The 17,576-nt window shown below is 42.4% G+C and overlaps 1 protein-coding gene across 1 annotated transcript in view; it reads right to left on the bottom strand.

The window, feature by feature from the left end:
* Positions 1-17,576, bottom strand: part of RASGEF1A (RasGEF domain family member 1A) — a 114,358-nt gene that overhangs the window by 95,799 nt on the left and 983 nt on the right. The window lies entirely within an intron of this gene.

Genomic DNA, 17,576 nt, shown 5'->3' with positions numbered 1-17,576 from the left:
AGATTTGGGAGGATCCCTAACACAAAGCTTCCATGTCTCTTCCCCACAGTCAGGATGCGTCACCCTCCTGGCATAGAGTGTTGTTAACCAGGGAAGTTACCCTGAGCTTTTGTGTCCAGAGTTTTATTTCTGTGTCCAGGGTTTCATTATGTAGGCATGATTAAATCATCCATTGCCCATGTAGTTCAATCTCCAGCCCCTTCACCTTCCCCCAGAAGATGGGCTGATGTCACATGACTCAAAGCCCCACCCCCTCTTATCACATGGTCTTTCAGGCATGACCAAACCCCATCCTGAGTCACCTCATTAGCATAAACTCACGTATGGTCTGAGGGCCCACCAGGAACAACAAAGACACTTCTATCACTCAGGAAATTCCAAGGATTTAGGAGCTCCCTCGCAGGAAGCAGGGGACAAAGTCCAGCCAAATTCATCATACAACATGTCTGGAGAAGAGTAAGCATGGCCAAAAATAAAAGGAGATGAGGGACTTCCCTGGTGGTGCAGTGGTTAAGAATCCGCCTGCCAATGCAGGAGATGCGGCTTCAATCCCTGGTCTGGGAAGATCCAACATGCCACAGAGCAACTAAGCCCGTGCGCCACAACTACTGAGCCTGCACTCTAGAGCCCACGAGCCACAACTACTGAGCCTGCGAGCCACAACTACTGAAGCCCGCACGGCTGAGTCTGTGCTCCACAACAAAAGAAGCCACCACAATGAAAAGCCCGCACACTGCAACAGAGAGTAGCCCCCCTCGCCACAACTAGAGAAAGCCCACGTGCAGCAACAAAGACCCAACACAGCCAAAAATAAATAAATAAATTTAAGAAAAGAAAAAGGAGATGAGATCAGAGAGATACTAGGACTAGATTCCTTCGGTTACTCTAGTGCCTGTTTCCTGGTGCCTGGGTGGAAGGGTTTTCTCAAGTGTAGGCTGGAAGTGCAAATTCTGGGTCATAGGAAATGGATGTGTTCAACTCTGTTGGGAAATATCCAATTGTTTTCTAAAATAGTTATACCAATATACACGCTTACCAGAAGCATATGGCGTTCCCATTGTTTCAATCTGTGGTAGGCAGAATAATGGCCCCCCAAGAAGTCCATGTCCTAACCCCCAGAAGCTGTTAATATGTTTCCTTTCCTTACATTATAAAAAAACTTTGCAGATGTGATTAGTTAAGGATCTCGACTTGGGGAGATTGGGGGGGTGGGCGCTGTAATCACAAGGACACATAAGAGGGAGGCTAAGGTTCAGAGTCACAGAAGGAGATGTGATTGTTCCTGATGAATTTAAGGTTCTTGCCTCATCACAAAAGAATTCAGAGAGAGACAAAGTGTTAGGTAAGAAGTGAATTTATTTAGAGAGATACACACTCCACAGGCAGAGTGTGGGCCATCTCAGAAGGCGAGAGGCCCCGAAATATGGCGTGGTTAGTTTTTATGGGCTGGGTAATTTCATAGGCTAATGAGTGGGAGGATTATTCCAATTATTTCCGGGAAGGGGCGGATATTTCCAGGACTTGGGCCACCGCCCACTTTTTGGCCTTTTATGGCTAGCCTCAGAACTGTCATGGCGCTGGCAGGTGTGTCACTTAGCTTGTGCTAATGTATTACAATGGGCATATGATTAGGCTCAAGGTCCACTGGAAGTCAGATATTCTGCCATCTTGGACCTAGTCGGTTCTAACTAGTTTTTGTCATGTCCTATGGCTATGTCATTCTTTGAAAGGTTGTGCCCTGCCCCCTTCCCTCCTGTTTCATGATGAGAAAAGCAGAGGTCAGAAGGAGTGAGAGAGATTTGAAGATGCTACATTGCTGGCTTTGAAGATGGAAGAAGGGACTGATAGGGACAGAGTAGGATAGTTACACAAGTCGTTTTAGAAATCCCACTAGGGGATTATAGATAGAGAGGGAAACTTAGGGAATTTTGGGAGACCACTGTAAGTTAATGGTTGCTCGAGAAAGCTATCGGAACATCATGGAACAAAGCAGCCTTGCTTAACTATAAAGCCATCAATAAAAGCACGAGATATGCCCCAGGCCATTAAGTGAAAAACTGAGGCCTTCATCCTGCTGGTCAAGTCCAGCAAGATAATGATCCTTAGAACCAAGGACACGAATATAAGGGAAAGGTGACATTCCAAAGCAGGAGACCCTCATTATACTGAAACCTGAGATGATCTAAAGTATTTTAGTATAAGGAATTCCCTGGCGGTCCAGTGGTTAGGACTCAGCACTTTCACTGCCGAGGGTGCGGGTTCAATCTCCGGTCAGGGAACTAAGATCCGGCAAGCCATACAGAGTGGCCAAAAAATAAATAAATAAAAAGCCACTCTAAAACAATTTTTTTTTTTAGTATATGTTACCACCCTTCTGCTGATTTGAATAAGCGCCACGACAGTCCTAGTTTGACCTTATAGGGTCAAACACTCTCCTGCCCAATGCGAAGGAGCAGCTAGTGATGTAAGCCTGACGTCTACTCAAAGAATGAGGAAGAAGGTGGTCTTTTCCTCCTCCCCACTTTCTTTTGATTATAAAAATGTAGCAGGTGAGGGGTGATGGTGGTGGGATGAATTGGGAGATTGGGATTGACATATATACACTAATATGTATAAAATGGATGACTAATAAGAACCTGCCGTATAACAAAAAAATGTAGCCCACTTAATTCTCGGGGCAGAGCCCCCTTGCCTGCCCACTTGTATCCCTCACAAGTATATTAATAAATCTACTTCTTGCCTATTGCTTTGCTTCTCGCTGAATTCCTTCTATGCTGAGACACAAAGAACCTGAGCCTCAGTAAGTCCTGACACCAGGTGAATGATTCTGATGAAAAGACCATGAGTTCAAGTTCCAATCTGGGTTTTGGCTGGGTTCGTACCCCAGGCTGTGGGTTCAAGTCCCAACCTGAGGTGTACAGTTTCAGGACTACAAGCCAAGGAAAGTATTGACAGACAGCCTGTAGAAGCTGTAAAAGTCTGGAAAACAGATTCTCTCCTACAGCCTCCGGAAGGAACTAGTCCTGCCAACATCTTGAATTTATCCCAATGAGACTGACCTCCAGAAACTGTGTTGTTTTAAGCCACTGAGATTGTGGTAATTTATTCCAGCAGGATTTGGAAACTAATATGTAATCCTTGCCAATACTTTCTAAGTGTTGAATTCTCAATTTCTGCCAATCTGTTTTTTGTATAGTATTGTCTCATTGTAGATTTAATTTTTATTTTCCTGATGACGAATAATATCAAACATCTTTTCATCTGTCTATTAGTAATTTGAGTTTACTCTTTAGTAAAATGCCTGTTCAACATTTTTGCTCAGTTTTCTATTGATTATTCTTTTTTCTAATTGATATAGAAGCTTTCTGTATACTCTAGATATTGGTGCAATGAGAGTTAAATGTGTTACAAATTGGTGAATGTCCAACTGTTTGGACAATCTTCTCCCAAGATTGTCGTAGCTTGTATTATTACCCCCTTTGTGTTTTTTTTTAATATATAAATTTATCTATTTACTTATTATTTATTTTTGGCTTCATTGGGTCTTCGTTGCTGCACTTGGGCTTTCTCTAGTTGCGGCGAGCGGGGGCTACGCTTCGTTGCGGTGCATGGGTTTCTCATTGCGGCGGCTTCTCTTGTTGCGGAGCACGGGCTCTAGGCACGAGGGCTTCAGTAGTTGTGGAGCACGGGCTTAGTTGCTCCGGGGCATGTGGAATCTTCCCGGGCGAGGACTCGAACCCGTGTCCCCTGCATTGGCAGGCGGATTCTTTTTTTTTTTTTTTTTAATTATTATTTATTTATTTATTTTTGGCTGCGTTGGGTCTTTGTTGCTGCATGAGGGCTTTCTCTAGTTGCGGCGAGCGGGGGCTACTCTTCATTGCGGTGCGCAGGTTTCTCATTGCGGTGGCTTCTCTTGTTGCGGAGCCCGGGCTCTAGGCGTGCGGGCTTCAGTAGTTGTGGCACACAGGCTCAGTAGTTGTGGCTCACGGGCTCTAGAGTGCAGGCTCAGTAGTTGTGGCACGTGGGCTTAGTTGCTCCGCGGCATGTGGGATCTTCCTGGACCAGGGCTCGAACCCGTGTCCCCTGCATTGGCAGGCAGATTCTTAACCACTGCGCCACCAGGGAAGTCCGGCAGGCAGATTCTTAACCACTGTGCCACCAGGGAAGTCCCTGTGTTATCTTTTGATGGAGACAATGTCTTAATCTGTATAATAGAGTTCCATTTATGGCTTTCTTTTATTTTTTTTTTTTGAATTATACCTTATTTTTGTATACAGCAGGTTCTTATTAGTTATCCATTTTATACACATCAGTGTATACATATCAATCCCAATCTCCCAATTCATCACACCACCACCACCACCACCCCCGCCACTTTTCCCCCTTGGTGTCCATACGTTTGTTCTCTACATCTGTGTCTCAATTTCTGCCCTGCAAACGGTTCAACTGTGCCATTTTTCTAGGTTCCACATACATGCATTAATATATGATATTTGTTTTTCTCTTTCTGACTTACTTCACTCTGTATGACAGTCTCTAGATCCATTCACATCTCTACAAATGACTCAATTTCATTCCTTTTTATGGCTGAGTAATATTCCATCGTATATATGTACTACATCTTCTTTATCCACTCGTCTGTCGATGGACATTTAGGTTGCTTCCATATCCTGGCTTTTGTAAATAGTGCTGCAATGAACATTGGGGTGCATGTGTCTCTTTGAATTATGGTTTTCTCTGGGTATATGCCCAGTAGTGGGATTGCTAGGTCATATGGTAATTCTATTTTTAGATTTTTAAGGAACCTCCATACTGTTCTCCATAGTGGCTGTATCAATTTACATTCCCACCAACAGTGCAAGAGGGTTCCCTTTCTCCACACCCTCTCCAGCATTTGTTGTTTGTACATTTTCTGATGATGCCCATTCTAACTGGTGTGAGGTGATACCTCATTGTAGTTTTGATTTGCATTTCTCTAATGATTAGTGATGTTGAGCAGATTTTCATTTGCTTCTTGGCCATTATGTCTTCTTTGGAGAAATGTCTATTTAGGTCTCCTGCCCATTTTTGGATTGGGTTGTTTGTTTTTTTACTATTGAGCTGCATGAGCTGTTTATATATTTTGGAGATTAATCTTTTGTCCGTTGATTCGTTTGCAAATATTTTCTCCCATTCTGAGGGTGGTTTTTTCGTCTTGTTTGTAGTTTCCTTTGCTGTGCAAAAGATTTTAAGTTTCATTAGGTCCCATTTGTTTATTTTTGTTTTTATTTCCATTACTCAAGGAGGTGGATCAAAAAAGATCTTGCTGTGATTTATGTCAAAGAGTGTTCTTCCAATGTTTTCCTCTAAGAGTTTTACAGTGTCTGGTCTTACATTTAGGTCTCTAACCCATTTTGAGTTTATTTTTGTGTATGGTGTTAGGGAGTGTTCTAATTTCATTCTTTTACATGTAGCTGTCCAGTTTTCCCAGCACCACTTATTGAAGAGACTGCCTTTTCTCCATTGTATATCCTTGTATGGCTTTCTTTTTTCATGGTTTGAGTTTTTCACTCTACTCCTCTCTAAATTCCCCAAGCATTCCCAAGAATTTCAAATCCTCTGGGCCTTTACCAAACCCCAGGCTGCCCTCTCTTTCTCCCCCTGTCAGATGGTGACCCTCCCTCTTTTACTTCATAGGGTAATTCAAAACCATCATCAGGAACTGTCTCAACTCTTATCCCCAAATTTACACATTTGTCTGCATCCTTCCCTCCTGTCATAATGGAGGACACCATCCCTTTTCTCTCACAGGTCATTCTCTCCTCCCCTGCCCTGGATGCCATTCCACATACCTCCTCTTCAATATTGTGCATTTAAATATACCCTCTCTCTTCTCTCTCTTTAATGTCTTCCATTTAAACATCTAACCTTTCTCATTTTCAAAAACTACCTGGAACACCCATGCCTTGTAGATTCCATCCTGCCTTCTTTTCCCATTCAGAGCCACGCTTCTTAAAAGAATTAATGGTCTCCCTCCAATCTGCCTGAACCTCTGTGGCATAAGAAATACCTATTTGGTCTTTGTTCCCAGTTCCTGACATTTAGGAGCCTAAATGTCTTGGAATTTCCTGTGTGAGAGGAGTGTCTTTTCTTCTAATAAGATGACTCTTGGCAAATGCCTTAGCTTCAGGATGGGGACTAGTCACCAGAAAGACCAAACCTTGATTCGAATCCTGGAACTTTCAGCCCCATTCCCCAAGCTCCAGAAGGTGGAGGGACTGAAGATTGATTTAATAATCGATCATGCTGACATGATTAAACCTCCATAAAAACCCCTACACAATGTAATTCAGAGAGTTTTCCAGGTTGGTGAACACATTGAGGTACTGGGAGGGTGGTAAGCCTGGAGAAGTCATGTCCTCTTTTCATGCCCTACATGTCTCTTCCATTTGGGTGTTCCTGAGCTATAGCCTCTATAATAAACCAATAAGTGTAAGTAAACTCTTTTCCTGAGTTCTGTGAACTGAAACTTGGGAGGGTCATGGGAATCCAAGTTAGACAGTAGTGTGGGTAACCTGGAGACCTGACATTTGTGACCGGTGTCTGAAGTGAGGGCAGTCTTATGGGACTGAGTCTTTTTTAAAAAAAACATTCTTGCTGAAGTTGCCTGAGACCTATTTTGCCTGAGGCAGCCAGGGTGATCTTTCAAACACTCAAATCTGACCAGGTCTCTCCCTTCCTTGAGAGGTAACGTTCATTTTCCATCACCTTTAGGACAGAGTCATTAATGTTAACAATTTAGAACACTTGTCTTTTTGTCTAAGAAAAAGGTGTAACATCATGAATTCTAGTAACTCCTTTTAGTGATTTGCCTGTGGTAACCAGCACACCTCTCTATGATACAGAGGACTTTCATGGTTGTTCTCTGTCTCCTCACAGAGCACATTAAGATTCAACTATTTGGTATTCTAGTCCAACATGTAAGGAGTTTACAAGTTGCCACTCTGTCCTAACAAGTAAAAAACTGAACAAGCTGAAAAATCACCACCTCTTCTTAGATTCTTCAGAGAAGTGAAATCACAGGACAAACTGCTATTCCCCAAATCGGAGAGATAGACAGGCAGATGTGGAGAATCACAAGGCAATGGAGCAGAAACCAGTGCCAGGGCAACGTAAACTGTAACTGATTAATTTCTGGAGGCCCAACATGGACAAGTCTGAGAGTTAAAAACTCCAGGGGGACCTAGTCATCAGGGGGACCCCACACCTTTGTGGGTTTTACCTCCAAGAGCTCTACCAAGTCCTCACAGTGACTATCACAGAGAAATCCCCTCAAGCTTCTGGCAGAGAAAGGGGGAAAGGAGCCATTTTGAAATATACCAGCACATTCTGTTCTTCTTGACAATGCCTGCCCTCATGAAAAACTGTTTTACCAAAACCTACTGGGATTTTATCAGAGCCTAACCTACCCAGGGAAAGGGAAATACTCAACTCCAGTCCCTTCTAGCCATCCTGTCCCACCTAAGGGGGGAAGACAACTGAGAAGTACTGGTGAAGTTCACAGACCAAGGACCAAGGTACAGGTTCATCAAAAGCCTGAGATCTAATCATAAGACTATAGAATGCTTCCCCTTCCCCCACACCTTACCACCACATTACTAAAGGCCTGTTTACCAGAGTTCCTTTCACTCAGTACATCATCTGCAGATTTCAACAAAAAATTACAAGGCATACTAAAAGGCAAAAGACGTTGTTTGAAGAGACTGAACAAGTATCAGAACAAGAGTCAGATATGGTAGGGATGTTGGAATTATCAGACTGGAAATTTAAAACAAGTATAATTAACATGCTAAGTAAGTGCTCTAATGGAAAAAGTAGACAACATGCAAGAACACATCAGTAATGGAAGCAGATAGAGAGAAATTCTAAGAAAGAATCAAAAAGAAATGCTAGAGATCACAAACACTATAACAAAAATGAAGAGTGCCTTTTATGGGCTCATTAGTCGAGAGAACATGGCTGAGGAAAAAAATCTCTGAGCTTGACAATATGACAATAGAAACTTCCAAAACTGAAAATCAAAGAGAAAAAAACAAAACAAAACACAGACCAGAACATCCAATAACTGTGGGACAACTACAAAAAGTGTAACATATGTATAATGAGATTATCAGAAGAAAAAAGAGAGAAAAAAAAAACAGAAGCAATAGTTGAAGGAATAATGACTGATAATTTCCCCTAAATTAATGTCAGACACTAAACCACAGATCTGGGAAGCTCAGAGAACACTAAGGAGGATAAACACCAAAACAACAATAATAACAACCTATAATTAGGCATATCATGTTCCAACTTCAGAAAATTAAAGATGAAGAAAAAATCTTGAGAGAAGCCAGAAGGAAAAAAAAAAAAAACTTACCTATAGAGAAGCAAACATAAGACCAACATTTGACTTCTCCTCAGAAACCATGCAAGCAAGATGAGAATGGAGGGAAATATTTAAAGTGTCTAGAACTAACCTAGACTCTGTACCCTGTGAAAATCTCCTTCAAAAGAGAAGGAGGAAAAAGACTTTCTCAGACAAACAAAAATTGAGAGAATTTCTTTCCAGTAGACCGGGCTTGCAAGAAATGTTAAAAGAAATTCTTCAGAGAGAAGGAAAATGATATAGGTCAGAAAGTCTGATCTATAAAGAAAGGAAAAACACTGGGAAATGAATAAGTGAAGGTAAAATAAAAACTTTTAGTTTCTTATTCTTAATTGATCTAACAGATAACTGTTCAAAATAATTACATATATATGCATATATATACTTATATATAAGTGAAATTAATGACAGTAAAGATACAAGGGATGGGGGGAGGAATTAGAAGTATTTTATTATTATAAGGTACTTTCACTACTCATGAATCCATAGTGTTACTTTTCTTTTAATTTATTTATTTTACTTATATATTTTTTTATTTTTGGTTGCATTGTGTCTTTGCTGCTGTGCATGGGCTTTCTCTAGTTGTGGCGAGTGGGGGATTTTCTTCATTGTGGTGTGCAGGCTTCTCATTGCAGTGGCTTCTCTTGTTGTGGAGCACAGGCTCTAGGTGCTGGGGCTTCAGTAGTTGTGGCACTCGGGCTCAGTAGTTGTGGCTCGTGAGCTCTGGAGCACAGGCTCAGTAGTTGTGGCTCACAGGCTTAGTTGCTCCGCGGCACGTGGGATCTTCCCAGACCAGGGCTCGAACCCGCGTCCCTTGCATTGGCAGGCAGGCTCTTAACCACTGCGCCACCAGGGAAGCCCCATAGTGTTACTTGAAAGTGATTTTGGATTAGTTGTAAACGTATAGTAAAACTTCCAGTACAAAAAAAAGTTAAAAAATAGTACAACAAAGATGTTAAACAAGGAGAGAAAATGGAATCATAAAATGCTCAATTAAAACTACAACATACAATGGAGAAAAGACAACCTCTTCAATAAGTGGTGCTGGGAAAACTGGACAGCTACATGTAAAAGAATGAAATTAGAACACTCCCTAACACCATACACAAAAATAAACTCAAAATGGATTAAAGACCTAAATGTAAGGCCAGACACTATAAAACTCTCAGAGGAAAACATAGGCAGAACACTCTATGACCTAAATCACAGCAAGATCCTTTTTGACCCACCTCCTAGAGAAATGGAAATAAAAACAAAAATAAACAAATGAGACCTAATGAAACTTAAAAGCTTTTGCACAGCAAAGGAAACCATAAAAAGAGGAAAAGACAACCCTCAGAATGGGAGAAAATATTTGCAAATGAAACAACTGACAGAGGATTAATCTCCAAAATACACAAGCAACTCATGCAGCTCAATATCAAAAAAACAAACAACCCAATCCAAAAATGGGCAGAAGACCTAAACTGACATTTCTCCAAAGAAGATATACAGATTGCCAACAAACACATGAAAAGATGCTCAACATCACTAATCATTAGAGAAATGCAAATCAAAACTACAATGAGGGGAGGTTCCTTAAAAAACTAAAAATAGAACTACCATACGACCCAGCAATCCCACTACTGGGCATATACCCTGAGAAAACCATAATTCAAAAAGAGTCATGTACCACAATGTTCATTGCAGCTCTATTTACAATAGCCAGGACATGGAAGCAACCTAAGTGTCCCTCAACAGATGAATGGATAAAGATGTGGCACATATATACAATGGAATATTACTCAGCCATAAAAAGAAACGAAATTGAGTTATTTGTAGTGAGGTGGATGGACCTAGAGTCTGTCATACAGAGTGAAGTAAGTCAGAAAGAGAAAAACAAATACCATATGCTAACACATATATATGGAGCCTAAAAAAAAAAGTCGTTCTCATGAACCTAGGGGCAGGACAGGAATAAAGATGCAGATGTAGAGAATAGACTTGAGGACACGGGGAGGGGGAAGGGTAAGCTGGGACGAAGTGAGAGAGTAGCATTGACATATATACACTACCAAATGTAAAATAGATAGCTAGTGGGAAGCAGCTGCACGGCACAGGGAGATCAGTTCAGTGCTTTGCGACCACCTAGAGGGGTGGGATAAGGGGGGTGGGAGGGAGACGCAAGAGGGAGCGAATATGGGGATATGGGGATATATGTATGCATATAGCTGATTCAGTTTGTTATACAGCAGAAAGTAACACAACACTATAAAGCAATTATACTCCAAAAAAGATGTTTTAAAAAAAAAAGATGCATGAACCTCAATGTTCACAGCAGCATTATTTACAATTGTCAAGACATGGAAACAACCTGAGTGTCCATCAACAGATAAATGAAGTTGTGGTATATATATATATACATACACACAACTGAATATTACTCAGCCATAAAAAAGAATGAAATTTTTCCATTTGCAGCAACATGTATGGACTTTGAGGCCTTTATGCTAAGTGAAATAAGTCACACAGAGGAAGACAAATACTGTAGGATATCACTTATCTGTGGAATCTAAAAAATACAGCAAACTAGTGAAGATAACAAAAAAGAAACAGACTCACAGATATACAGAACAAACTAGTGGTTACCAGTGGGGCAAGGGGAGGGGGGAGGGGCAATATAGGGATGGGGGAGTGGGAGGTACAAACTATTGGGTATAAGATAGTCTTAAGGATGTATTGTACAACATGGGGAATATAGCCAATATTTGCAATAACTGTAAATAGAATGTAACCTTTTAAAAGTGCATAAAAATAAAAAATTTAAAACCTTTAAAAAAAAACTACAAAAGGCAGAAGAAAGTGTAAAAAGACAAAAATAGAAACAAAAAACAAGAGCAACAAATAGAAAAAAGTAACAAATATGGTAGATATTAATCCAATTATATCAATAATCATTTTAAATGTCAGTTATCTAAATATACCAATTTAAAAATAGAGATTGTCAGTGTGGATCAAAAAACAAGACCCCAACTATATGTTGTCTACATAAACCCACTTTAAATAGAGACCTGTATAGATTAAAAGTAATAGGATGAAGAAAGATACACTGTGCTAACACTTGTCAAAAGAAAGCAAGGTAGCTGTATTAATGTCAGACAGAACCAACTTCAGAGCAAGGAAAATTATCAGTGATAAAGAGGGGGATTACATGATGATAAAAGGGTCAGTTCTCCAGGAACACATAATAAACCTTAACATGTATGGACCTAACAACAGAGCATCAAAGTACGTGACGCAAAAATTGATAAAACTGTAAGGAGAAATAGATGAATCCACTATTATAGTTGGAGACATAAACTCTCCTCTGTCAGAAATGGACAAACCCAGCAGACAGAAAATCAGTAAGGATATAGTGAACTCAACAGCACCATCGATTATCTGGGTATAATTGACATCTATCAACTACTTCATTCAACAACAGCAAAATATACATTCTTAAACTCACATGGAACATTTACCAAGATAGACCACATTCTTGGCCATAAAACACATATTAACAAATTTTTTAAAATATAAAATATAATATCTGCTCTCAGATCACAATGGAATTAAACTAGAAATAAATGAAAGAAAAATAGCTAGGAAATCCCAAAATACTTGGAGATTAAACAACACACTTCTAAGTGAGACATGGTTCAAAGAAGAAATCTCAAAATAAATTAAGAAGTATTTTTAACTAAATGAAATGAAAATACAACTTATCAAAATCTGTGGAATGCAACAAAAGCAATGCTTAAAAGGAATTTTATAGCATTGAATACCTATATTTGAAAAGAAGAAAGACCTAAAACTAACCATCTAAGCTTCCCCCTTGGGAAACTAGAAAAAGAAGCAAAAGTTAAATCCAAAGTAAGCAGAAGAAAAATAATTTAAAAATTAGAACAGAAATCAATGAAATTGAAAACAGGAAATCAACAGAGAAAATCAATGAACCCAAAAGCTAGTTCTTTGAAAATATCAATAAAATCAGTAAGTCTCTAGCCAGACTAAGAAAGGATACAAATTACTAATATCAGAAATGAAAGAGGGACATCACTACAGATCCCATGGACATTAAAAGGATAATAAAGAAAGATTATGGGCTTCCCTGGTGGCGCAGTGGTTAAGAATCTGCCTGCCAATTCAGGGGACACGGGTTCAATCCCTGGTCCAAGAAGATCCCACATGCCGTAGAGCAACTAAGCCCGTGTGCCACAACTACTGAGCCTGCGCTCTAGAGCCCACAAGCTACAACTACTGAGCCCGCGTGCCACAACTACTGAAGCCCGTGCGCCGCAACTACTGAAGCCCGTGCGCCTAGAGCCCATGATCCACAACAAGAGAAGCCACCTCAATGAGAAGCCTGCACACTGCAACGAAGAGTAGCCCCTGCTCGCCGCAACTAGAGAAAGCCTGTGTGCAGCAACGAAGACCCAATGCAGCCAAAAATAAATAAATAAAAATAAATTTATAAAAAAATAAAAAACGAAGATTATGAACAACTCTATGCCCACAAATTTGATAACCTAGATGAAATGAACCAATTCCTTGAAAGACACAATCTGCCAAAAATCACTTGAGAAGAAATAGACAATCTGAATAGGCCCACATCTATTAAAGAACTTGAATCAATAATTTATACCCTAACAAAACAGAAAACACCAGGCCCGTATGGGTTCACTGATGAGTTCTACCAAACACTTAAGAAAGAAAGTATACCAATCTTCTACAATCTCTTCCAGAAGATAGAAGTAGAGGGATGGCTTCCTAAATCATTCTATGAGGCTAGTATTACCCTAACAGCAGGACCAGACAAAGACAGTACAAGCAAAGTTTCAACTACTTAAGAAAATATAGTCTACATGTATTTGTATCGGGTGCATGGAAACTACAACAGGTGCAAAATTCTGAAAGTAGGAAACATGTGGGGGAACTACTGTCCACCTTCTGCAGTGGGAGTTCCTGCTCTGCCCTAGCATGTGGCCTTTACCAGACATGACCAAAATCCACCTGACATTTGGTCAAGGCAGGTGCCAGACTCAGCCTTCACATTAGCTATTAGTAAAGCTGGACTTCTCTATTTTAAATAAATAGATATAAATGAATCATCTTGCTCACCTAACACTGGAACCAATTCAGGAAGTAATATTTACCTACTAAGTACCCTCCCTTTGCTGAATCTATAATATAGATTATTGTATTTAATTCTCACAGCTCTATGAAGTTGATTCTAAGATAACCCTCACTGATGGAAGAAAATGAAGCAGAGGTAACAAAGTAACTTTCCCAAGGTCACTCAGCTATTGAGGGTTAGATGAAAATCCAGATATCTCTGACCCTGATCAGAGAGACTGCTTTAACCATATTTGCAATGGCAACTACAGTTGGGGCAATATCCCCATTCTTTGCTTAGTGCAGTCATCCTTTTTATTGGACACAAATCAAGTGCAACCTTATGCTACACCTTTGCTATGATCCAAGGTTCTAGTCCCTTCTCAGGGGGAGGATGAAACCTATATGTGTCCTCAGCTGCCCTTGCCTCTAATCCCTGGATATCCATGGGTGATGTTCCTGGTTCTCTACCAGGGGTTGCTTTGGTCCTTATTTCTATTTCGTCTTGTCCCATTTTTTCCTGGAGTATCTTGAACATCTGAATTTATGATTTGGCAATGCCACACTTCTCCACCTTTTAGCATTTACGCATGCTCTTCCTATTTCTATAGTCTGTTGATAGTCATTTCAATGGAAATTTGGAAAGAAGTTAGAGCTGCATACAAATGTAGCCATCTTATCCGGAAGTCTATTCTATCAAGTACAAAAGCTAAACATTTTTCTTGCCTCTAGAGCATGATTATGGGCAAGTTCTCTGAACTGAGACATTCTTTCTCTCTCTCTTCTGGGCTAAGAGCTCATACCTTAAGATATTCCACAGTACATACTTTACCAAATTAGCAGGGCCAGGAGAAGCTGGAAGGTAGAGGAAGGCTGGGTCCTTCAGATGCCCCTATGCTGAAATTTTCTGTTCACCCCACCCGGACCCATTCAAAGGCCACTGTTTACAAGGCTCTATTTAGGGTCATGGTTTTCAGTATGAATTCTGTGGGTCCCTGGTGAGTGGGAAAGAGGCTGAGTATGAGACCCCAGAACCCCCTATTCCCACTTCATCCAAGCAGCTCTGTGTGTATCTATGCTAGAAACATGGCCTGAGTCCTGGTCACACATTTATGGATGATATAAGTAGGACTGAGCCAGGTATATCCTTGTGAGAGGGCATGGGGGCTTCTGAGGTTCAGTCCTCATCCTGAGCCAGGAAGTCCTATGGCAGAGCCAGAAGGACCCTGCCCCAGGCAATGGTGGGGAGTCCAGTCCCATCTGTATCCAAGGCTGGGATTCAATTTGTCTCCTTAAAAATGTCCAATTTCTCTCATTTCACAAAAGAATGGGGATTTTTTAAAACTACATGAAGAGGGAAAGCGTACAACATCAAATAAACACATATTTAGGACGATGGCCAAGACTGGTATCTCTCTGCCCTGGAGAGCTTCTGCCTCTGATGGGGAAGTACGTCCACTGCAGCTGCTTCTGCTCTAGACCCTGTGACCTGTTGGTCCCTGCTCTACAAGCAGCAGGCTGTGCGGGCCGTGCTACTCCTGAGGCTAAACGGGGCCTCAGCACCTTTTGAGTCCGAGAAGCCAGGAGGTGTCAGGCTTCAGGTAGCATGAAGCCTTGGAAACTTGCAACTCTGAAGCCAAATGCAGCTTTATACAAATATTTAAAAGCCCGGACTTCCCTGGTGGTGCAGTGGTTAAGAATCCGCCTGCCAATGCAAGGGACACGGGTTCGAGCCCTGGTCCGGGAAGATCCCACATGCCGCGGAGCAACTAAGCCCGCGAGCCACAACTACTGAACCTGCGTGCCTAGAGCCCGTGCTCCGCAACAAGAGAAGCCACTGCAAGGACAAGCCTGCGCACCGCTACGAAGAGTAGCCCCCGCTCGCCGCAACTAGAGAAAAGCCCGCGTGCAGCAACGAAGACCCAACGCAGCCATAAATAAATAAATAAATAAATAAATTTATTTTTAAAAAAAAATTTAAAAGCCCACTCGCTGTGGTAGGGATCCTTGGCACCTGGCCATAAGGAGGTGTGATGTTGGTCAGCACCACGGACAGCGCCTGAATCGGCACTTAGTAGAATTACTGGATGTCAAGTCTGGGAAAGAAGGGCCTCCTTACAGATACCGGAAAGGGTCAGACTGAGGGTAGGGGTGTGCTCAGGTGCCCTGCAAATGCCACAAGCAGTTGACACCCCCCTTCTTGTCATCACAGCCAGAGTCATCTAGTTACACCTAAAGTAGGGGGCACTGACACACTTAGGGGCTGGGAGGCCAAACATTTGGCACAAGTGGATGCCACGAGAAGACTGGGGGCTGGACAACTTCCCTGGAGAGAGATATGCAATGTGTCCCCCAAAATGGCAAGCTCTGCCTGACCAACACAGACTGGCCTCATGGCTCCCTCCCAGCTCAGAGCACACTTTCTCTCTAGTTTGTGTGCTCATGCTGTTGACCTGGGATGCTGAGCTTTCCAAAGGCCCTCGACATGGGAAAGGATATGCCTTTATAGATCCCCCTTTACATGGAGAAATCCTGGGAGCAGTAGGAGACACTGCAAGCGGGAGAAGGTCTCAATGGGATGAGGCTGCCCCATGTTCCTGATGCAGGTTCCAACGTGGCTGCTGGGTCGGGGCAGAGCGCCATTCCCAGATCACTGAGTGGCACAACACTGTTCCTTCTTTGCCTTCCGAGGAGCTACCTTCTACTGACCACTTCCTATGTCCCGCAAACACTAATCTCTTTACCTATGTCCTCTCTTCTGATCGTCACAGCAACGCTGTGGGTGGGTATTGCTGCTTCTCCCATTCTGCAGACAAGAAACTGAGACTCAGAGAGGCTAAATCATGGCCAGTAACTGTGGCCAGGACTGTCACTCAGATCTGCCTCCAACCGGTGTCCCTGTTCTGTAGAGTATGACTCCAAGGGCAGAGGACTCCTGGGGCAAGGATTCTGGGGTAAAGGACACACCACAGCCAAGCCCTATAACCTTCCTTCTCTAGGTAGTCAGAGGCCATTTAGATTTGGGGGTCAGACAACAAATGGCATTGCTCTGTGCTGGGCTTACAAGGTCTCTGCTCCTGAAGCCAAGAGTCCAACAGGAAGGCCAGCCTTAATGCACAAATAGTCATACAGTGTTAACCTCCCAGCCTCCACTATTTGCCTGTTCGATGAGAGACATGACAATCATGTCTCTCTCGCACACTGCCCAGGAAGAAATTCCACTAAAAGGTGTCTGGTCCAGGGTACAGGTTCAATAGGCATGACTTCCTTCTCAGCTGCATGTGGGGGACCTGTGAACTGAGCCTGTTCCTCCTGGACACTGAGTCACCGGCAGCAGGTCTCCCGCCAGGGGTCGTGAAGGTTGAGCAGCCCCTGCACCGTGGTGGATCTGCTGTCCTGGGGGTGGAGGCTGGGATCTTCCCCGTGACCACTTCCTGGTCACTTCCCTTTCCTTCACTCTTATGCTGCTGAAGATCAGCATGGGGGCCCCCTGGCCACATGATTCTCTTCTTTGGAAGCCCAAGGTGCTTCTCAGAAAGGAGATTGCTTGAACCCACAGAGCATGGGAGTTTGGAGGGAGGGGCTGTGTCCCAAACTGACAGGTGAGGGAAGCCAGTAGGTGCACCTGCACTAGACGTGGAGAGAGCTGTGGCCCCAGAGGGCTTGAGGGTGGTCACAGCTGATTTCTGTTCCAGCTCTGCCACATACTGGCTGTTTGGACTTGGTACCCACAAGCAGCAGTTTCTACATCAGTCAAGTGAGTAAACTGAGGCTCCCTCTCCAGATAAAAGAAGAGGTAACATGTGGAAGACACCAGAAAAGTTCCCCACAGTGGCACTGATCAACAGAGGTTGACAGTGCACACACACACACACACACAAACACACACACACACACACACACACACACACCCCTCCCAAAGCCTGCTTAACTAGTCCATCGGGGCAAGCTCTCCAAGACTGGGTTTTGAATAATGCAAACATTTTGAGAGTGATAAATGCCTGGAGGCCAACAGTATTTCTCAGGAAGTGTAGCT

Source organism: Balaenoptera musculus, chromosome 16 (assembly GCF_009873245.2).
Source record: "Balaenoptera musculus isolate JJ_BM4_2016_0621 chromosome 16, mBalMus1.pri.v3, whole genome shotgun sequence".
Taxonomy (NCBI): domain Eukaryota; kingdom Metazoa; phylum Chordata; class Mammalia; order Artiodactyla; family Balaenopteridae; genus Balaenoptera; species Balaenoptera musculus.
Note: the sequence above shows the minus strand (reverse complement) of the source record. Positions and strands in the feature narration are given on the sequence as shown.